Source organism: Nerophis ophidion, linkage group LG18 (genome assembly GCF_033978795.1).
Source record: "Nerophis ophidion isolate RoL-2023_Sa linkage group LG18, RoL_Noph_v1.0, whole genome shotgun sequence".
NCBI classification, from domain to species: domain Eukaryota; kingdom Metazoa; phylum Chordata; class Actinopteri; order Syngnathiformes; family Syngnathidae; genus Nerophis; species Nerophis ophidion.
Genome location: NC_084628.1, coordinates 19,525,804 through 19,550,413, shown reverse-complemented (window position 1 = coordinate 19,550,413; position 24,610 = coordinate 19,525,804). Strand labels below are relative to the sequence as shown.

Sequence of the window (24,610 nt, the reverse complement as noted above, 5' to 3'; positions counted from 1 at the left end):
GAATTTGGCTATAGTTGGCAGCGACTAACCAAAGGTGCAACAATTGAGTGCACATTTTACAACAACAAAAAGAAAGTTAGCATAATCAAAACTCTTGTACATGAAACATATTTTTAAAATTTCTAATAACAGGCTGAATGCACCTTGTTTGGTTCCAGTTAGCTTGTGTACTTGAATGGGACTCATTGATCTGCATTTGTTTATGTAAGACTTTAATTCGGGAAAACATTTCTTATTGGATTTCTTTGTCATCCAACTTAAATTAAACCCATATACGGAGGTTAATTGGTGTCTTTATTATTATTTTTGTTGTATTTTTTTACATTTTTCTGCATTTGAATTCAGTGAACTGAATTATTTTCCAGTAAATTATGCTGACATTTTCCCTGAATGAAAATTTGTGGACGAAATGTGTGGTTAACATTTCAGTTTGTTAAGTGCAGTGTTTTCAAATATATTGTATTAAAAAAAAATCAGCGTAGAAATATCAAGTTTTGAAAATATTGTTGAAAGACTCAAGACCCACTTCTGGTAAATTAAAACAGAAGCAATCGATCCACTATTTGAACACTGTATTGGATCATGCTTGCTCTTGTTCTGTTTTTTTTTTTTTTTTTTTTGCATATTTGAAATAAAAATGTATCAATCAGTCCCAAAAAAAATGTCTGTCCTGAATTTTTTTTTAACACTAATTCGTCCTTTACTTTTTATTCATAGCTGTACGTAGAAGTGGCTGGTTGAATCAGCTCTGCTCTTTTAATGTCTTTAATGTACTTTGTTTTCTTTGATGTTTCCCTCTTACACACATGTAAGAGGGATGTGTGCTATGGCTATGAGTTTTTTTTCCCCTTGGCCTCAGTCTGGACCTCCTCTTCAGGGGCCCAGGCTTAGACCGATTTTTTTTATTTTATGGCCTCAGTCTGGACCCCCTCTCTAGGGGCCCAGGCTGAGACCGATTTTCTAAATTTTATTTTATTTAATTTTTTCTCTCATTCCCCCCCACTTGTTTACCTGTATCTCACCTTTTTTGTAAGGGGCGCCGGAAGTTGGCAGACCCGTCAACGATCCTGTTCTGTCTCCCTGTAATGTTTGTCTGATCTTGAATGGGATTGTGCTGATAATTTTGATTCTGATTTTACACTAAATATTTATTTCACATACATTTTCAGCATAATTTGATGTAAAAACTTCAGTTACAAAAATTCAGTGTCCAAAAAAAAGCTTTCATAATACAGAAAAACTAACTCCATACCCTTGCGAAAGAAGACAACAGCTGCATAATTGATTGTTCCGGTGGCCAAATAAAGCTTGTGTCAAAGTTTGGCATGTGGACATTGTTGACAGAGTCCAATTATAAGTATAGTGGAGTAAACTGCGAAGCGAAGCCCCTCGGGCCTCCCTAGTTTCTGGCTAGAAGACAAAACTGAAAAAGCCGCCAAATAAAACTTTCTGACAGCAACCCCTGCGGAGCGGGAATTGGATCACACCTCAAACCTTCAAGCTGCAGGTTTGAAGCAAAGGGATGCTTTATGGTATTCTGTCTTATTAGATTTATGTCAAATTCCGCGTAAATAGTCACGGCATCAAAGTGTCATGTCTGAAAAAACGCTGAAGAGAGCGGTCGCTGCCTCCTTGATGAGATTTATTGCCAAGGTAACAATGTCGCACTGTAGGAACGCCCCTGCTTATTCACTGGACGTTTACTTTCAGTCCAAGAACAACACATCTAGAAACTGTTCGCTGCAAAGAATAACTTTTTTTGTTTCGCCGCCAGCTTGTGTTTCCTTCGTGTTGACTCGGGTGAAATTATGCCCGCATTGAAACTGCCACGCTGAGGGAAATCTCGACGCTACCCCGCGGCCGAGCATGATCTAAAAACGTCATGTTTTCCTGCTTGTGCCGGAACGTTCATTACATCAGAATGTCAGGCCTCGTCATGGCCGCGCTCTTCCCCGCATTCCCCTCTGTCACTGACGCCATTATTAGAAGTGTGTTAACGGAGATATACATCACGTGCGGCGCCCTGAGACCGCCGCTGTGACAGCGGGATAATGAGGTGCTGCGGCGTGTGGTCAGCTAGAGACGGATGACCGACAGTAGCGCCGGTATTATTTGGATGTCGGTTCCCGTTAGCTACGGCCATGCTTCATTTTTCTACTTACGCCTCGCAGAGCCTCACAGGAATTACTGAGTGTCTGCATCAGTCACCTCAACACTGGGACTCCATTTTTATTACTTCCTTGTTTGTGGCTCCACGTCCTAATTTTTGGTCTAAAGTTTTTTGCACATTTTTTAAACTTTTTTTTTTGTTTGTATTTTTTTGTGCAGAAAACACGTCATTCACCCTACAGTATGGAAGGGATTATCATTTAGCAATGCAGTTGGCTGAAAATGACGTGTTACGAAGTGGTGGTGACGAACACCAAGATGCAGAGATGACAGGCTTGGGACATGAAAACATTTTTCAATAATGAAAGCAAAATACGTCCCGGGCCAAAAATCCCTTTATGTTCTCTACTGCTCGCTAGTGTTACCATATGTGAGTTATTGTGCAGAAATATGGGGAAACAACTACAAACAACTACAATTGGTTAACTGTGTTACAAAAAATATCAATTAGAATAATACATAATGTTGGATATAGAGAACATACAAAGCCTTTATTTATTGAGTCAAAAATATTAAAGTTTGGTGATTTGGTAAAATTGCAAACAGGTAAATTATAACCTGCTACCAAAGAATGTACAACAATTCTTCTCAACTAAAGAGGAGAAATATAACCTTAGAGCAGTATACATGATGTATTGTGAAATGATGAAATTGCCTGATGTATAATGTTGTAGGTATGCCGTGTTCGAAATAAACTAAGAAAAGAAAGAAAGAAATGTTCCAAAAAAAAAAAAAAGGCAAAGAAAACACGAACCAGAAATCACGAAACAGGGACAGAAGTCGGGATCCAGGGAATAGCTCACAGCATTAAAAAACCAGGCAGTCCACAGCATACAGCAAACAATCCTCCAGCACTGACTGGAGGGCAAGGCAGGTTCAAATAATGCCTCTGATCAGTGCTCGGGCTGCAGGTGAGCAGGTGAACACTGATCAGAGGCAGGTGGAAATAATAAGTAGCCATGGTAACTAAAATAAACAAGGGTGCGCAAAAAACAGGAACTAATGGAGTTCAAAACTAACAGAACACAACAAAACATGATCCGGGACATGGATCATGACATGATGGAAAGCGAGACAATACATAGTAACTGACTAGTGTTGTCGTGATACCAATATTTTGGTACTGGTACCATCAATCCATCCATCCATCCACTTCCTACCGCTTAATCCCTTTGGGGTCGCGGGGGGCGCTGGTGCTTATCTCAGCTACAATCGGGCGGAAGGCGGGGTACACCCTGGACAAGTTGCTTCCTCATCGCAGGGTACTGGTACCAGAACCAAAATTATTTTGATACTTTTCAGTACTTTGCAAATAAAGTGGACCAAAATAAATTGCATTACTGGCTTTATTTTAACAAACAATCTTAGGGTCTATTAAACATATGTGTCTTATCGGTCCTCTCCAAGGTTTGTCATAGTCATCTACATTGACGTCCCACTGGGTTGTGAGTGTTTCCTTGCCCTTTTGTGGGCTCTGAACCGAGGATGTCGTTGTGGCTTGTGCAGCCCTTTGAGGCACTTGTGATTTAAGGCTATATAAATAAATATTGATTGATTGATTGATTACTGAATGTTTTTCCTCAAATAAAATAGTGAACATGAAGACAACTTGTCTTTTAGTAGTAAGTAAACAAACAAAGGTCCTAATTTAGCTGCCAACATATGCAGTAATATATTGAGGCATTTATCATTCTTTTATTTTGTCAAACTTATTAAGGACAAGTGGTAGAAAAAATCAGTTATTATTGTTCTTGTTCATTTAATGTTAATATCTGCTTACTTTCTCTTTTAACATGTTCTATCTACACTTCTGTTAAAATGTAAAAATCACTTATTCTTCTGTAGTTTGATACTTTACATTAGTTTTGGAAGATACCACGAATTTGGGATATCAATCCGAACTAAGTAGCGGGTGGGGGTACTTTTCAGAGTCGGTATAGTACCGAAAATGATTATTTAGTATCGCAGTACTATACTAATACTGGTATACCGTACAACCCTATGACTGACGCTGTGGTCAAAGGTGGAATTGCCACAAAACACATTTTTAGATAGTCAACACTCGACTAACTGGATAGTGCAACGCCCCCAATTTGTCACGTTTCATGTGTCAGGTAAACTGTGATGAATGGGGCCCTAGGAATCCCCTTTCTACTGTAAGTTTTCGAAAACATATGCAAGTTGTGACGACGTGACATCTTACAAGATTCCGCCGCTCTGTGTGGCTACGGGAGCGCTAGCTGAACTTAAAACACGTTGACACCGACACAACACTAAAGGGCTGCCTCAGTTTCAACTTTAAGGTGTTTATAAAAATAATAACAGTGGAATTCACTGGTTGTCAGCATGTCACTGCTGCAGAAACAGACGTGGAACAGGAAGAGATGGAAAAGTGTACTAAAATATACCAACGTTACACAAGGCTACAGTGTTTTTCACCACTAAAAGCAAAATGTCCTAACTGTTTACCGCCTAGATGGGCAGCTGTTGACACAGAACTTAAAGAGGAAGGTATCATCCAGTGGGACTATTTACAATTTTAAAGAATACCAAACGTATTGATGGATATGGCAGCAACCAGCAAAATACACACCATTAATAAAATACCCTCTATTCAGATGCCTAAATGGGCTGCTGCAGATGAAAAGGAATAGCAGAACTTATTGTAAAAATAATAATGTCGGAGGCAGATGAAGTGGAATTTCACTCGAGTTGACAGCTACTAACAAAAGGATCAATAACCCAGTCCCATCTTTGTTGATGCCTAAACAGGCTACTGCAGTAACAGACGTGGAATGGAAGTGTATCAAAATGCATCAAAGTCAAACAAGGATTCCACAGATAACTGCAGAAGTGGCGATTAAATCACCCCAAAGAGTTTGCCGCCTAGATGGGCAGTGGTTGACACAGTAGTTGAGAGGGAAGATAGCGTGCTATGCGATTATTTTGAACGACAAAAACCTCACAAAGTATATGAATATGGTAAATCTCACTCAACCTGTTAGTTATATCCCCTCTACTCTCATGCCTAAACGGGCTGCTGCAGAAACAGACGTGGAACAGGATGAGATGGGAAGTGTGCCAAAATATACCAAAGTTAGATAAGGCTACAGTGTTTTTCACCACTAAAAGCAGACTGTCCTAACTGTTTACTGTCTAGATGGGCAGCTGTTGACACAAAACTTAAAGAGGGACTATTTTGAATTTTAAAGAATACCAAAGTTATACATGGATATGGGAGCAACCAGCAAAATACATACCATTATTTTAATCCCCTCTATTCATATGCCTGAATGGGCTGCTGCAGATGAAAATGAATAGCAGAACTTTTTGTAAAAATAATAATGTTGGAGGCAGATGAAGTGGAATTTCACTGGATTTGAAAGCTACTAACAAAAGTAGCAATAATTAAATCCCATCTATGTTGATGCTTACACAGGCTGCTGCAGTAACAGACGTGGAATGGAAGTGCATCAAAATATATCAAAGTTTAACAAGAATTTCACAGATAACTGCAGAAGGTGCGATTTATTCACTCCAAACAATTTGCCGCCTAGATGGGCAGCAACTGACAGTAGTTGAGGGGGAAAATAGTGTGTGGTGCAATTATTGTGAACGACAAAACATCACAAAGTAAATGAATATGGTAAATCTCACTCAATTTGTTTGTTCATATGCCTAAATGGGCTGCTGCAGCTGAAAATGAATAGCGGAACTTATTGTAAAAATAATAATGTTGGAGGCAGATGAAGTGGAATTTCTCTGCAGTGACAGCTACTAACAAAATTAGCAATAATTAAATCCCATCTATGTTGATGCTTAAACAGGCTGCTACAGTAACAGACGTGGAATGGAAGTGTATCAAAATATATCAAAGTTAAACAAGAATTTCACAGAAGGTGCAATTTAATCACTCCAAACAATTTGCCGCCTAGATGGGCAGCGGTTGACACAGCAGTTGAGGAGGATAATAGCTTGTGGTGCAATAATTTTGAACGACAAAAACATCACAAAGTATATGAATATGGTAAATGTCACACAACTTGTTGGTTAAATTCCCTCTACTCTCATGCCTAAACGGGCTGCTGCAGAAACAGACCTGGAACAGGATGAGATGGGAAGTGTGTCAAAATATAACAAAGTTATATAAGGCTACAGTGTTTTTCACCGCTAAAAGCAAATTGTCCTAACTCTTTACTGCCTTGATGGGCAGCTGTTGACATAGAACTTAAAGAGGAAGGTATCATCCAGTGGGACTATTTAGAATTTTAAAGAATACCAAAGTTAAAGATGGATATGGTAGCAACCAACATAGTAAATACTATTCATTAAATCCCCTCTATTCAGATGCTTATACGGGCTGCTGCAGATGAAAAGGAATAGTGGAACTTTTATGTAGAAATAATAATGTCGGAGGCTAAAGATGTGGATTTTTCACTAAAGTTGGCGGCTACTAACAAAATTAGCAATAATTAAATCCCATCTATGTTGATGCTTAAACAGGCTGCTGCAGGAACAGATGTGGAATGGAAGTGTATCAAAATATATCAAAGTTAAACCAAGTTATAATGGATTTCATATATAACTGCGGAAGGTGCGATGAAATCACTCCAAACAGTTTGCCGCCTCGATGGGAAAAGGTTCACACAGCTGTTGAAGAGGAAGTTAGCTTGTGGTGGGGCTAAAAACATTACTAAGTATATGAATATGGTAAATCTCACTCAATCCCCCTCTACTCTGATGCCTAAACGGGCTGCTGCAGATGAACAGAATTTAAAAGGAAAAAGTCTACTGCATAAACAAGCTGCTGAGGAACCATCAGCTTGGGGGATTTGTGCACATTTTGAGACAACAAAAGGAGAATTTTGCATGTCGGTACATTATCATACCCACATTTCTTATTTCTTTTATTAGTAGATTGCACAGTACAGTACATATACCATACAATTGACCACTAAATGGTAACACCCGAATAAGTTTTTCAACTTGTTTAAGTCGGGGTCCACGTAAATCAATTCATGGTACGGGCTAGCAAGACGTTCTCTGCTGGCCTAACATAAATAGTGATCATAAATTAATAAAAGTAAATTTTATTTGATTTATTCTATAAATACCGTATTTCCTTGAATTGCCGCCGGGGCGCTAATTAATTTAAAACCTCTTCTCACTCCTGCGCTTACCAATGGCATGCGGTAAAAGTAAGCATGCGCTAAATATTTTAAAACCTCTTCTCACTCCGGCACTTACCAAAGCCATGCAGTAAAAAATTGAGTGTAATGTAAGCTTGGACCTTAAATCCTACTGAATAGCTCTTAATCTTCTTCCCTTTATACAATTTCAAATTACCGGTATTGAAATCAGCCTCCTCCATTTAGAAAATGATGACAGGGGAAGTGTCAGTAGTGACGTCACGAGTTTGACCAGGCGGTAATACTAAGGATGCGCTAATTATTTAGCAAAGCGAGTTTGACCCAGCAGTAATTCAAGGCAGGCGCATACTACATACCCTGCGGCAATTCAAGGAAATACGGTATATTCTCTTCATGTCACATTAGGCTCCAGTGTTGCTTGTTTTTACGTTGGAGCTTCTATCCAATCAGAATTAATCTAGCTTGTCGCCAGCCCTGTATGAATTCTGCCGGACGCATTCTAAACCAACTTTAGCGGCGACTATGCAGTGTAAACCAACAGAGGGCATTCAGTTGCTAGACAGTTGCGATAACTAATCAGATCGCGAGTTACTGACAGTGGACGCCTTACATTAAACGCCACTGTGATTGGATGCTCACTTGTCACTCCCAAGTGAGCATCCAATCACAACTTGTGATTTACGAAAGCAGGAGGTGGCACCGGCGCCATACCCGGCCAGCGGAGAAATCAGTGGTACTCACTTTTTAATGAACCCAAAATGAAGGAGAGCAAAACGTTGATGAGGTGGCAAATATATATTTGCAAGGCCATTTTCAAGAAGGATATTTAAAGAGAAACTAAATACGACCCCTTGAAACTAGCTGAGCTGTCGCAGGGGGTGAAATGTTTTGCTCGCCACTTCTACTCAAATCAACCAACTACGAGCGGGAAAACTGACTATACAGCTACAAATTGTGAGTACAAATATATTTTTTCACATCAAATATGTTGTTTTTTGTAATTATTTCAATTTTGACAGTAGTACGTAAGATATAATTTAATTTCTAATGTGGGTTTATTGATTTTTAAATGCGCCAAAAAATAGCGCGTTTTGTACACTATTGACTAATTATGGTATTTTGAGAGATATTTATTGAAGTCGGAACAACTCGACATCACTGAAGGTAGTAAACGCACGGCTCGCCACTGCATTATATTAACATTTAAAGTCAAAACTTTGTGTCAGCTTTGTATTATAGGTGACAATGTGCACTATTATTATATAACCCAAAACCAGTGAAGTTGGCAGGTTGTGTAAATGGTAAATAAAAACAGAATGCAATGATTTTCAAATCCTTTCCAACCTATATTCAATTGAATAGACTGCAAATACAAGAAATGTGATGTTCGAACTGGTAAACTTTGTTATTTCTTGCAAATATTAGCTTATATGGAATTTGACACTTGCAACATGTTGAAAAAAAGCTGGCACAAGTGGCAAAAAATACTGAGAAAGTTGAGGAGTGCTCATCAAGCACTTATTTGGAAAATCCCACAGGTGAACAGGCCAATTGGGAACAGGTGGGTGCCATGATTGGGTGTAAAAGCACCTTCAATGAAACGTTCAATCATTCACAAACAAGGATGGGCCGAGGGTCACCACTTTGTGAAGAAATGCGTGAGCAAATTGTCAAACAGTTTAAGAACAACATTCCTCAACGATCTATTGCAAGGAATTTAGGGATTTTACCATCTACGGTCTGTAAAATCATCAAAAGCTTCAGTGTCTACCTGTGTTGGCCCTGCGATGAGGTGGCGACTTGTCCAGGGTGTACGCCGCCTTCCGCCCGATTGTAGCTGAGATAGGCACCAGCGCCCCCCGCGGCCCCAACGGCCGGGAATAAGCCGTAGAAAATGAATGGATTGATGGGTTCAGGGAATCTGCAGAAATCATTGCACGTAAGCGTAATAAACCTTCAATACCTCAGGCAGTACTGCATCAAAAAGCGACATCAGTGTGTAAAGAATATCACCACATGGGCTCAGGAACATTTCAGAAAGCAACTGTCAGTAACTACAGTTTGTTGCTACATCTGTCAGTGCAAGTCTCCTCAGTTCCCAAACGTCTACTGAGTGTTGTTAAAAGGAAAGGCCATGTAACACAGTGGTAAAAATGCCCGTGCCAACTTTTTTGCAATGTGTTGCTGCCATTAAATTCTAAGTTAACGATTATTTGCCCCCAAAAAATTACGTTTCTCAGTTCGAACATTACCGTATTTTTCGGAAAATAAATCGCAGTTTTTTTCATAGTTTGGCCGGGGGTGCGACGTATACTCCGGAGCGACTTATGCGTGAAATTATTAACATATTACCGTAAAATATCAAATAATATTTATCTCATTCACGTATGAGACTAGGTGGATGTCAGCAATCGTCACACACACACGTCAACCAATGAAAATTCGGCGGAGGCGGGTCATGGCAGAAATGCATTGTGGGAAAGAAGACGCTACCTGCTACGGTACATTGGCGGTAACTTATAAAAACAAAGGGCTGAACAAAAATGGCACCGAAAAGGAAAGCATATACTGCAGGTTACAAGCTGGAAGTAGTGAAATACACAGCAGGAAACGGCAATCGAGCAGCAGAAAGAAAGTTTGGAGTAAACGTGAAACTTGTAAGGGACTGGCGAAAAGCGGAGACTATTACTGATATGAAGAAAACTAAAAAAGCTAATCGCGGGCAAAAAGCTAGGTGGCCACAGCTCGAGGGACGAATTTGAATGAAGAGCCAAATGGGTGCTTGAACAACGTGCTGCCGGGAGAGGCTTGTCAAGCGTACGGTTACGTCTCCACGCCCAGGTAGTTGCTAAGGAGATGAATAGAAATGACTTTGCGGGAGGATCTTGGTGTTACCGCTTCTTGCAACGCAATTGCCTCTCTATCAGAGCAAGGACAACAATGTTCCAAAAACTGCCAGCAGACTTCCAATCCAAGGTAGACAATATCCGCAAGTTCATTGAAAAGCATGAAAGTGAGCACAACGTGACGCCAGATCATATTATTAACATGGACTAGGTCCCCCTCACGTTTATTTATTATAAATTGCCTTTCAAATGTCTGTTCTTGTTGGATTTTATATAATAAATTTCCCCCAAAAATGCGACTTCTACTCCAGTGCGACGTGAATATGTTTTTTTCCTTCTTTTTTATGCATTTTCTGCAGGTGCGACTTATACTCCGAAAAATACGGTAATTTTCTTGTCTTTGCAGTCTAATCAATTGAATATAAGTTGAAAAGGAATTGCAAACCATTGTATTCTGTTTATATTTATGATTTACACAACGTGCCAACTTTACTGGTTTTAGTTTGTTTTAGTTATTCGTACCAACATTTCAGATTTTTCTCATTAACATTTGGTCTTTATGCTCTTTTTTTTTTTTTTTCCGACAATACGTTACGGGCCATCAAAACTCAAGGTGTGAGCCGCAAATTGACCCGGACGTCCCTGACGTAGATTATGGAGGGACACCTTCTGTGGTAGCTATCCAGCATGATAAGTGACCCGCAGATAATAATAATAACAATAATGGATTAGATTTATATTGCGCTTTTCTATTGTTATATACTCAAAGCGCTCACAGTGAAGTGGGAACCCATCATTCATTCACACATGGTGGTGGTAAGCTACATCAGTAGCCACAGCTGCCCTGGGGTAGACTGACGGAAGCGTGGCTGCCAGTTTGCGCCTACGGCCCCTCCGACCACCACCATTCATTCATTCATCATTCATTCACCAGTGTGAGCGGCGACGGGGGCGAGGGTGAATTGTCCTGCCCAAAGACACAACGGCAGCAATTTGAATGTCAATAGGTGGGAAGCGAACCTGCAACCCTCAGGTTTCTGGCACGGCCGCCCCAAAAGAGTTGACAGAGTGTGCTAACGCCTAAAAAGTGACTCTGTTTACATCTGCCAATCCTCTTTCATTATCGTTCATTAATATTGACTACTTGCACATTTTATGGCATTCATCCAGGTCGCCACTAATCCAAGCACATCTTCCAACACAAACCAAACAGTCCAGTTGCATTGATTTGAATGCCCTGAGAATAATACATTTTATTATTTATTTTAGTACAGGGAAGGGTCTGATGCTAAAACTAATAATCTACCTAAATGTAATCATCACAAAGGTCACAGTTTTACTGCAGAAACACGTACAAATATACACTCTCATTGCGAATGTTGATTAGAAATCGGAAGAGAACTGCAATGTCAGGCTAGCAGGAGGACTTGGAGCGAGTCGGTGTGACATACAGCGGCATAAGCACGTCAAAAAGAGACCTTTTTATGGGAGTCTCACTTACTTCCATTTATTTGTTATTGGCGGGTGGTCTCGGAATAGCGAGGATCTACTGTATTTGGACCTTGGAGGGGGTCTGGGCTTTACCGAATGTCATTCTAGCTTGTTTATGTGTCAGTGACCAGGTTTCATTGAGTCCAGAAATGCCTGTCAAGACTTCTTTCTGACATGGTGCATGAATTGAATGCTGTTTACAACAGAGTACCATTAAAAGGTGCAGATATGGTTGTTTACAAGGTCAGTTATAGTTGATAAGTATTGTTGACTGCTTAATACTATCTCAATTAAACAATGCAAGTATTTGTTGGGGTTTAAATGCATCTATTCACCCATCAATCTTGTTCACATATCCAAAGTCGGGTCACGGGGGAAGCAGCCTAAGCAGAAAAACCCAGACTTCCCTTACCCCCGCTACGTCATCCAGCTCTTCCTAGGGGATCCCAAGGCGTTCCCAAGCCAGCTGGGAGACACAGTCTCTCCACCGTGTCCTGGGTCTTCCCCGTGGTCTCCTACTGGCTGTTACGGCGCACGCGCAGTCCACTTTTCCCTCCTCTGGGGAAGCACCGTGAGCGCCGCTAGTCACGCCCCTGCGCTCGCTGCGCAGACCGCGTCCACATATCCGCCGCAGCCGGAGGCAATCTGCAGTCAACGCACCTGGTGAGGGACGACAGGTTAAAGAGCCTCGCCGCTGACTTCTCCTTGTCCGATCGTAGCCCTGTGCTCAGTAAGCTTCGCGTCTCTGACTTCCCTACTGCTCTCGCCCGTTTGCTTGTCTTCCTCGTGCCAATCCTGATCCCATTTTTGTCTCTTGTTTCTTGCTGCTGCCTTTTCCCCTCTGGACCTTGTTTGATCTCCTTGTCTCCTGCCTTGGACTTCCGGACACCTCTCTCTTGCAAACGACCCCGCTCGGACCTCGGACTTCTTTGCCTCTTCCCTTGGACTTGGACGCTACACAACCAACACGCACTCCAACAAACCCTACGGTGTTTACATAGGGTTAATCTCCACACATAGTATTCTATTCACAGACATAGTAGCATACACACCCCATGTATTCATCAAGCACTCAATAAACCAGTTGAGCTTGATCTTCTGTTGTCGCGCCATCTCCTTCCCCCTGTCTTTACATAACACCGGCCTAAACAACTCCACAGGGAAGCGTTCGGGGGGCATTCTGACCAGATGCTTGAACTAAGTCATCTGGCTCCTTTTAATGTGGAGGAGCGGCAACAGCTTCACTCGGATGATTTTATACCACAGCAGGTAGAAAAAACAAAAACGAAACAAGCGTCTTTTTGTGTCTTTCTCGCAATCTCCAGCTTTAAGTTAAAAGTCAAAGTTGACCAACTTCTCGGTTTATGACCACAACAATCTACTATACAAGTGAGAGGCATGATTTTAAATCTAGAATGAACCAACCAACTCAGAGGCGATGCAGCAACAGCTCAATATGTCAATAGCAGCATAAACGTGTTACTTCTGTGTGATCACTATGCCTCTAAAAGTAGTTCCTCTGTGTTAGCACACATAATAACAATCTCGCTAATACTAGTCACAATTTTTCAATGGGAGTAATATTTTCACTTTTTGGATGTTTTTAAGAGGGCTATATGGCTGCAATATACTACTCTCGTTATCTTCATTGTTAGCCACCTCTTACTTGCTGTATGTTACAATTTTGAATGCATAAAATGAAGAAAAACATATTGAACTGAACTGAGTTTTTTTTTTACATAGCGCTTTGTCTCTAGTGACTCAAAGCGCTTTACATAGTGAAGCCCAATATCTGAGTTACATTTAAACCAGTATGGGTGGCACTGGGAGCAGCTGGGTAAAGTGTCTTGCCCAAGGACACGACGACAGTGACGAGAATGGCGGAAGCGGGAATTGAACCTGGAACCCTCAAGTTGCTGGCACGGCCAATCTACCGAGCTATGCCGCTCCATATGTATTCTTGTCTTGTAAAAGGATTGAATTCGTCCATCCATCCATCCATTTTCTGCTGGAGCCTATCTCAGCTGCATTCGGGCGGAAGGCGGCGTACACCCTGGACAAGTCGCCATCTCACTACAGGGCCAACACAGATAGACAGACAACATTCACACTCACATTCACACACGAGGGAAAATTTAGTTTTGCCAATCAACCTATCCCCAGGTGCATGTTTTTGGCGGTGGGAGGAAGCCGGAGTACCCGCAGGGAACCCACGCAGTCAAGGGGAGAACATGCAAACTCCACACAGAAAGATCCCGAGCGCAGGATCCAACCCAGGACCTTCGTATTGTGAAGCACATGCACTAACCCCCGTATCACCGTGCTGCCCGGATTGAATTCAATTCCCCTTTAATAACCGCTGTTAATAACACCATTTTTAATTCCATTTCTGTTGGTGCACCTCCAGACGTTGCAGCCTCAGCTTCGCAGACGCCATTATGGCGGCGATTGCAGCTCATCAGGTTTCTGTCAGGTCCAATTCCTCTACGCCGCTTCACACTGGAAAAATTGGCACCTTCGCCTCTGAGGTGATCTCGCGCTAAAATAGAAAAAAATAAAAAATATTGTGCAACCTGCAGAAGCGCACGGCGAGCCAGCCGGCAGCCAAATCCATCTCCTACAATTTTCATTTTTACCCTTGGGATGCTGGATGCCTAAACAGGCAGCGGAAGCAGTCAGCTTGAATCATATTCTTTACTTCGGCTCCACTCTCAATTCCCCCAGGCGAGCACGGACGGCCGTAGCCAGACTATAAGGACGTCAGGAGCAATAGCGCTGCTCGGCAAAAAAGTCAAATGAGGTTTATTTGCCTAACAAATAGCTTCATAACAGAAAATATTACAGGTGAACGTCTGAAAAAGGAGAAAAACTACTCTGAAAATGTTCCTTGCCTTGCCAAAAATAAAGTCCCCACCTGAATACTAACGGGTAGGAGCCTTCCGTTGGATAATTACCGTCGATACAGTAGGGAAGGGGTTCATATGATCTCAATCCTTGGTGGATATTGCATGAGAGGAATCAGTTCGTAATTTTGCAATGCAGTCTGCTGAAAATGATGGAAAGTGCCACTGGACACAGCAATTGACGCTGCGGTACAAAATCTTTATTTTTGTTTTTTGGCTGTCCTGTACAGACAAATCATATTGTTGATGTATGTAGATGATCATATCTGCTGTGTATACGAGAAGTGTTGGATACGTATTTGTATTTGACTTTATTAAATGTTTGGGTAGAATTCTATCAAACGAAACCAGGTTTCTTTTAAGTAAAACAGAAATGTATCACAATTGTTTATCTATTTTATGGAGGAATGTGGTTCATCATAGAACTGGCACCCAATGGTATTAAAAAGTATTCATTTTGAATCGAGAATCGTTTTGAATCGGGCACTAATACACCCCCATACCATCACAGATGCTGGCTTTTTAATAACTTATAAACGCATGCTTACCTTAGCTAAAACTAATTATTACTCAAATCTCATCCGCATTAATAAAAACGATCCCAAATTTTTGTTTAGTACAGTAGCATCGCTAACCCAACAAGGGACTCCTTCCAGTAGCTCCACCCATTCGGCAGATGACTTTATGAAGTTCTTTAATAAGAAAATTGAACTTATTAGAAAGGAGATTAAAGACAATGCGTCCCAGCTACAACGGGGTTATAGTAACACAGATACGATTGTATATACGGCGGATACTGCAAATATCCAAAATAGTTTCTCTCGTTTTGATGAAATAACATTAGAAGGATTGTTACAACGTGTAAATGGAATAAAACAAACAACATGTTTACTTGACCCACTTCCTGGGAAACTTATCAAGGAGCTTTTTGTATTATTAGGTCCATCAGTGCTAAATATTATAAACTTATCACTTTCCTCGGGCACTGTTCCCGTTGCATTCAAAAAAGCGGTTATTCATCCTCTCCTTAAAAGACCTAACCTCAATCCTGACCTCATGGTAAACTACCGACCGGTCTCTCACCTTCCCTTTATTTCGAAAATCCTCGAAAAAATTGTTGCAGAGCAGCTAAATGAGCACTTAGCGTTTAACAATCTATGTGAAACCTTTCAATCCGGTTTCAGGGCAAATCACTCGACTGAGACAGCCCTCGCAAAATTGACTAATGATCTATTGCTAACGATGGACTCTGATGCGTCATCTATGTTGCTGCTCCTCGATCTTAGCGCTGCTTTCGATACCGTCGATCATAATATTTTATTAGAGCGTATCAAAATACGAATTGGTATGTCAGACTCAGCCCTGTCATGGTTTAACTCTTATCTTACTGATAGGATGCAGTGCGTCTCCTATAACAGTGTGACCTCGGACTATGTTAAGGTAACGTGTGGAGTTCCCCAGGGTTCGGTCCTTGGCCCTGTACTCTTCAGCATCTACATGCTGCCGCTAGGTGACGTCATACGCAAATACGGTATTAGCTTTCACTGTTATGCTGATGACACCCAACTCTACATGCCCCTAAAGCTGACCAACACGCCGGACTGTAGTCAGTTGGAAGCGTGTCTTAATGAAATTAAACAATGGATGTCCGCTAACTTTTTGCAACTTAATGCCAAAAAAACGGAAATGCTGATTATCGGTCCTGCTAGACACCGACCTCTATTTAATAATACAACTTTAACATTTGACAACCAAATAATAAAACAAGGTGACTCTGTAAAAAATCTGGGTATTATCTTCGACCCAACTCTCTCCTTTGAGTCACACATTAAAAGCGTTACTAAAACGGCCTTCTTTCATCTCCGTAATATCGCAAAAATTCGCTCCATTTTGTCCACTAAAGACGCCGAGATCATTATCCATGCGTTTGTTACGTCTCGTCTCGATTACTGTAACGTATTATTTTCGGGTCTCCCCATGTCTAGCATTAAAAGATTACAGTTGGTACAAAAAGCGGCTGCTAGACTTTTGACAAGAACAAGAAAGTTTGATCATATTACGCCTGTACTGGCTCACCTGCACTGGCTTCCTGTGCACTTAAGATGTGACTTTAAGGTTTTACTACTTACGTATAAAATACTATACGGTGTAGCTCCATCCTATCTTGCCGATTGTATTGTACCGTATGTCCCGGCAAGAAATCTGCGTTCAAAAGACTCCGGCTTATTAGTGATTCCTAGAGCTCAAAAAAAGTCTGCGGGCTATAGAGCGTTTTCCGTTCGGGCTCCAGTACTCTGGAATGCCCTCCCGGTAACAGTTCGAGATGCTACCTCAGTAGAAGCATTTAAGTCTCATCTTAAAACTCATCTGTATACTCTAGCCTTTAAATAGACCTCCTTTTTAGACCAGTTGATCTGCCGCTTCTTTTCTTTCTCCTATGTCCCCCCCTCCCTTGTGGAGGGGGTCCGGTCCGATGACCATGGATGAAGTACTGACTGTCCAGAGTCGAGACCCAGGATGGACCGCTCGTCGGGACCCAGGATGGACCGCTCGCCTGTATCAGTTGGGGACATCTCTACGCTGCTGATCCGCTTGAGATGGTTTCCTGTGGACGGGACTCTCACTGCTGTCTTGGAGCCACTATGGATTGAACTTTCACAGTATCATGTTAGACCCGCTCGACATCCATTGCTTTCGGTCCCCTAGAGGGGGGGGGTTGCCCACATCTGAGGTCCTCTCCAAGGTTTCTCATAGTCAGCATTGTCACTGGCGTCCCACTGAATGTGAATTCTCCCTGCCCACTGGGTGTGAGTTTTCCTTGCCCTTTTGTGGGTTCTTCCGAGGATGTTGTAGTCGTAATGATTTGTGCAGTCCTTTGAGACATTTGTGATTTGGGGCTATATAAATAAACATTGATTCATTGATTGATTGATTTTCAACTTTGCGCCTATAACAGTCCGGATGGTTATTTTCCTCTTCGTTCCGGTGGACACCACGTCCACAGTTTCCAAAAACAATTTGAAATGTGGACTTGTCAGACCAAAGCACACTTTTCCACTCTGCATCAATCTATCTTAGATGAGCTCAGGCTCAGCGAAGCATAGTAGAGTTTTAGCTTTCTCTTACAGATGTAGCGACAAACTGTAGGTGCTGACAGTGGTTTTCAGAAGCATTCTTGAGCCCATGTGGTGATATCCTTTAAACACAGATGTCTCCTTTTGATGAAGTACTGCCTGAGGGATCGAACGTCTGTATTATCATCACTTACGTGCAGTGATTTCTCCAGATTTTCTGCACCTTTTGATGATATTACAGACCATAGATGGTGAAATCCCTAAATAGCAATAGCTCATCCAGAAATGTTGTTAAACTGTTGGACCATTTGCTCACGCATTTGTTCACAAAGTGGTGACCCTCGCCCCATCCTTGTTTGTGAATGATTGAGCATTTCATGGAAGCTGCTTTTATACCCAACCATGGCACCCACCTGTTCCCAATTAGCCTGTTCACCTGTGAGATGTTCGAAATAAGTGTTTGATGAGCATTCCTCAACTTTCTCAGTCTTTTTTGCCACTTGTACCAGCTTTTTTGAAACATGTTGCAGGCGTCAAATTCCAAATAAGCTAATATTTGAAAAAAATAACATTTTCCATTTAAAACATTAAGTATCTTGTCTTTGCAGTCTATTCAATTGAATATAGGTTCAAAAGGATTTGCAAATGATTGTATTCTGTTTTTATATACCATTTACACAACGTGCCAAGTGGTTTTGGGTTTTGTACTTCTTAATATGATTGGTAACGGTCCCGCCTCCACCCACAGAGACAATGACAGTAGATGACTGATAAGAGTGTTCCCTCGGTTTCTTTCCTCCGCAAAAGACTACTCAAAAAGATTTGGGCATATTTTCAGGAAATGTAAGAAATGGGATAATAAACAAATTACATTCTGGGGCTGATCCAAATCACTGTCTGGATTTAGGACTTTTTTTTTTTTTTTTACTGTATGGAGGTAGAGCCTGGCAGAGGTCCGCTACTTTCTGAATGCTTTTCTAGTTCTCTATAAAAAGTTGATATGTTTGAATGTTTGGAACAAATTAATTGATTTAAATGAATTTTTTATAAGGGGAAAAAATTCATACTGTTTGGACATTTTGAAGACCGAGGTACCACAGTGCTATACAAGGTTTTCGAAAAAAATGAATGCAACTACAGACAAGAATAAATGTGACGTAAAAGCAGCTTATGGGAAGGAAAAGTACAAAATCAAAGCAACACATTAGAGTGCATGTCCTTTTTTTGTCCTGGCAGTGTATTAATAATGTAAGAAGATGTAAGATGGCGATGACGCGTTCATCCATGCTTCCGACTTCGAGACGTTTGTGTGTTATTAAAAACTCAAACTGCCGCACTCCCTGTGCAGGAGTGATCCCCTGCAAGTTAGAGGTTGTATTATTTAATCATCCCGCTGCCAAAGGAGCCCGCGGGGCTTCCTGCTGCTGCCGAGCCGTAAAGGTGGCGGCCACTTGACACGATGCCCACCCTGCTTGAACGTGTATGTGCAGCTTCTTCATCCACGTTAATATTGCATGTGGAGGTTCACTTTAATGTGCTGTACGTCACTTTGGGTTGTTATTGCTGTGGGTGGCCGGTGAACGATGGTCCTGCTTACCATTTTATGTCGTGCGTCTTTCTGGTGGCAAAACAACTCGTTAGTGGCCAGTAGTCCTGTGAGACGAGAGATGGCAAGGCGTTGTTACAGACACACAATACAGGAGGTGATTACCAGAAAACACCTCTCCACACTGCAAAACGTCAGTGTTCAAAAACAAGAAAAAAAAAAAAAAAAAATTTGGGGTATTTTATTTGAACTAAGCAAAATTATCTGCCAATAGAACAAGAAAATTTGGCTCGTCAAGACTTTCCAAAACAAGTAAAATTAGCTAACCTCAATGAACCCAAAACTATCTTAAAATAAGTATATTCTCACTAATAACAAGTGCACTTTACTTGGTACAAAAAAATTAGACATTTTTGCTTAATGTGTTGAAAAATATTATTTAATTAAGTAAATACTGGTGCCATTATCTTGACATGCGCTCGGCATTATGTTTTTTTTTTCATGCTTGAAGTAAGAAATTATTACTTTAAAAAAGTAGTTTTATTCTTGTGAGTGTTGATGACACAGCTTTGCATCAGTGGATATTCTACTTTCAAGCATGTTTTACTCAATATAGGTCATAAAATCTCAGCAACAAGCTGTAATATCTTACTGAGATCATTTAGGACCAAAACCCTAAAACAAGTAAAACACTCTCACATAAAATCTGCTTAGTGAGAATAATTATCTTATCAGACAGAAATTAAGCAAATATCACCCTTATTTGAAATATTTAATCTTAGTTAGATTTCAGTTTTTGCAGTGTAGGGATGCACACAATTTAATACCTCTCATGACAGATACATATAACCAGTTAACAGTATATCTATTATTTTAAAAGTTGAGACTTAACTGTAAGGCAGAGCTCCTCAACAGGGGGTCTGCCAAAACATTTACATTTGTGGAATTTTTGGTTGATTTAAAAAAAATATTGTTTTCTATATTTTGTCACGGCCCGAGCGCATACCTCAGCACATCCCTGTGCACACCTCTCCACACTGCAAAACGGCAGTGTTCAAAAACAAGAAAAAAAAAAAAAAAAAAATTGGGGGTATTTTATTTGAACTAAGCAAAATTATCTGCCAATAGAACAAGAAAATTCGGCTTGTCAAGACTTTCCCAAACAAGTAAAATCAGCTAACCTCAATTAACCCAGAAATACCTTAAAATAAGTATTGTCTCACTAATAACAAGTGCACTTTCCTTGGTTGAAAAAAAATTTGACCGTTTTGCTCAATGTATTGAAAAATATTATTTAAGTAAATGCTGGTGCCATTATCTTGACGTAATGATATCCGCTCGGCATTATGATTTTTTTTTCATGCTTGAGGTAAGAAATTATTACTTTAAAAAGTAGTTTTATACTTGTGAGTGTTGATGACACAGCTCTGCATCAGTTGATCTTCTAGTTTCAAACATGTTTTACTCAATATAGGTCATAAAATCTCAGCAACAAGCTGTAATATCTTACAGAGATCATTTAGGACCAAAACCCTTAAAACAAGTGAAACACGCTTAGTGAGAAGAATGATCTTATCAGACAGAAAATAAGCAAATATCACCCTTATTTGAAATATTTAATCTTAGTTAGATTTCAGTTTTTGCAGTGTAGGGATGCACACAATTTAATGCCTCTCATGACAGATACATACAACCAGTTAACAGTATATCTATTATTTTAAAAGTTGAGATTTAACTGTAAGGCAGAGCTCTTCAACAAGGGGTCTGCAAAGACATTTAAATTTGTATAATTTTTGGTTGATTTAAAAAAATATATTATTTTCTACATTTTGGCACGGCCCCAGCGCATCCCTGTGCACACCTCTCCACACTGCAAAAAGTATGTGTTCAAAATCTAGAAGAAAAAAAAACAAAACAAAACATTTGGGGTATTTTTTTTTAAATAAGCAAAATTATCCGCCAATAGAACAAGAAAATCCGGCTCGTCAAGACTTTCCAAAACAAGTAAAATTAGCTAACCTCAAGGAACCCAAAAATACCTTAAAATAAGTATACTCTCAATAATAACAAGTGCACTTTTTTTGGTTGAAAAAAAATAAGACCGTTTTCCTCAATGTGTTGAAAAATATTATTTAAATAAGTAAATGCTGGTGCCATTATCTTGACGTAATGATATGCGTTCGGCATTATGTTTTTTTTTTCATGCTTGAAGTAAGAAATTATTACTTTAAAAAAGTAGTTTTATACTTGTGAGTGTTGATGACACAGCTCTGCATCAGTTGATCTTCTAGTTTCAAGCATGTTTTACTCAATATAGGTCATAAAATATCAGCAACGAGCTGTAATGTCTTATTCAGATCATTAAGGACCAAAACCCTAAAACAAGTAAAACACTCTCACATAAAATCTGCTTAGTGAGAAGAATTATGTTATCAGAAAGAAAAAAAGCAAATATCACCCTTATTTGAATTATTTAATCTTAGTTAGATTTCAGTTTTTGCAGTGTAGGGATGCACACAATTTAATACCTCTCATGACAGATACATATAACCAGTTAACAGTATATCTATTATTTTAAAAGTTGAGATCTAACTGTGAGGCAGAGCTCCTCAACAGGGGGTCTGCAAAAACATTTAATTTTGTGGAATTTTAGGTTGATTTAAAAAAAATATTGTTTTCTATATTTTGTAGCGGCCCGAGCGCATTCCTCAGCGCATCCCTGTGCACACCTCTCCACACTGCAAAAAGACTGTGTTCAAAAACAAGAAAAAAAAAAAAAAATTACAAAAATTAGGGATATTTTATTTGAACCAAGCAAAATTATCTGCTAATAGAACAAGAAAATTTGGCTCGTCAAGACTTTCCCAAACAAGTAAAATTAGCTAACCTAAATGAACCTAAACATACCTTAAAATAAGTATATTCTCACTAATAACAAGTGCACTTTTCTTGGGAGAAAAAAAAATGAGACCTTTTTGTTCAATATGTTGAAAAATATTCTTAAATTAAGCAAATGCTAGTGCCATTAACTTGACATAATGATATGCGCTCGGCATCGTGATTTTTTTTTTCATGCTTGAAATAAGAAACTATTACTTTAAAACAGTAGTTTTATACTTGTGAGTGTGGATGACAGAATGCATCAGTTGATATTCTAGTTTCAAACATGTTTTACTCAATATAGGTCATAAAATCTCAGCTACAAACTGCAATATGTTACTGAGATCATTTACCCCGCCTTCCACCCGAACTATATGATTTGCCTGAGTGGCTGGACAGGACAGGTACAATAAATATGTGTTTTTGATTTTTTTGAATCAATCAAGAATTACGAATAAGAATCCTGACTAATTCGAAAATCGATTTTTTGTGTGTGTGACACCCCTGTTAGTTATTTTTTATCATTGTAGTCTAGCTATGTAATAACAACTAGTATTTCAGTAAACATTATTAACCCTCTGAAAGGCACTTATTTAGATAATGTTATTGTTATGTGAATCCTAAATACTAGCATTTATCATAATCATGTTTCTCCAGGACGAAAAGTGACTGAACGGGAAACAAATAGTGAAGTTGAGAGAACACACATTGTCGTGTCTAGATATTGTTTGTGGTGTACCTCATGGGTCAATACTAGGACCATTTTTATTTACTTTGTATGACATTTAAAGCTACAAAAACATATATACATTTAATACCTTAATGAAGGTTTGCTTAAAAACAGCAAAATAATTTGTTCATAATAATGAATTGTTACCATTATATTTAATAAAATGTTTTATTATCATCTTTATTTTGTTATCTAAATATGGTTCCTTGCGAAAGAACGTGAGCTTGGCCTTCTTTCTGGTGCGGCTGCCAGCTGTAGTCTTTGCCATTAAGTTGATGGTGCCAGTCTTGTCTTAGTCGTAACTTTGATTACCAAATTTAGAGGCTTTGCAATCTCCATTAATAATTACAAACAAAAAAATTGACAACATTCTTCTTGGGAACATTTTTCAACCTAAGGTGGTTCCAAAAAGAAGCTTCAGGAAGGAGGCGGCGGCCGACCTGACAGTAAAGCAGTTTGATTGGTAGTACATATGTGAGATATCCAATGTGAAGTAGCATCGAGCCTGCGCATATTTGAAAAGTGGAGCCTTACTTTTTAGAACATAGTTATTAGTTTGTCTTGAGGGCTTTTTCAGGCATGTGTGTTATGTTGGCATAGGAAATTGCAACATTACCAAGAGTCAGTCCGACTCAATCCGCTAAGAATTTGGCTGTTTGCCTGGCAATTGCTTGAGCCAGTGTCAAGTGGTAGGTACCTATAAAATCAATCAGTCAATTACTCAATCAATGTTTATTTATATAGCCCTAAATCACAAGTGCACAAGCCAAAACGACATCCGCGGTACAGAGCCCACATAAGGGCAAGGCAAAACTCACCCCAGTGGGACGTCGATGACAATGACTATGAGAAACCTTGGAGAGGACCACATATGTGGATAACAACCCCCCCCTAGGGGAGACCAAAAGCAATGGATGTTAAGCAGGTCTTACATGATATTGTGAAACTCCAGTCCATAGTGGATCCAACATAACAGTGAGAGTCCAGTCCATAGTACACCCAATATGATAGCGAGAGTCCCGTCCAAAATCACAGAATTCGGTACCTATTACGGGCGTAACAATGACCGTATTTTTCGGACTATAAGTCGCAGTTTTTTTAAATAATTTGGCCGGGGGTGCGACTTACACTCAGGAGCGACTTGTGTGAAATTATTAACACATTATCGTAAAATATCAAACAATATTATTTAGCTCATTCACGTAAGGGACTAGACGTATAAGTTTTCATCGGATTTAGCGATTATGAGTGACAGATTTATCGATTAAAAGTGAGATTGTTTGGTAAATGTATAGCATGTTGTATATGTTATAGTTATTTGAATGACTCTTACCATAATATGTCATGGTAAAATACCAGGCACCTTCTCATTCGGGTATTTAAGCGTCATATAACGTACACTTTTTCAGCCTGTTGTTCACTATTCTTTATTTATTTTAAATTGCCTTTCAAATGTGTATTCTTGTAGTTGGGTTTTATCAAATACATTTCCCCCAAAAATGCGACTTATATGTTTTTTCCCTTCTTTATTATGCATTTTCGACAGGTGCGACTTATACTCCGGAGCGATTTATACTCCGAAAAATACGGCAATCAATATATTGATTTATATTCCTTAGATTCAATCTGTGCTCGGCAAGTTTGCCTTCCGGAACATATGCATTGATCCAAGATCGTTTTATCAGCTGTTACCAGCATCAAAAACCTTCAAAAAAAACCCAGTCGTCTCTTTCAATTATTATTATTTAACCTTTTAATAACAAATCATCCTATTTTCTTTTATAGATGGTATTGACAAGGATAATTACAATCAGTAAATAA

General features: G+C 39.7%; 1 protein-coding gene across 2 annotated transcripts in view; it reads right to left on the bottom strand.

Annotated features, from left to right (window-relative positions):
- LOC133536847 (FRAS1-related extracellular matrix protein 2-like) overlaps nucleotides 1-24,610 on the bottom strand; it is a 334,085-nt gene that overhangs the window by 241,591 nt on the left and 67,884 nt on the right. For both annotated transcript variants that reach the window (XM_061877482.1, XM_061877483.1), the window contains exon 2: nucleotides 19,231-19,286. The gene's annotated coding sequence lies outside the window, so the exon portion shown is untranslated. The remainder of the gene's footprint in view (nucleotides 1-19,230; nucleotides 19,287-24,610) is intronic.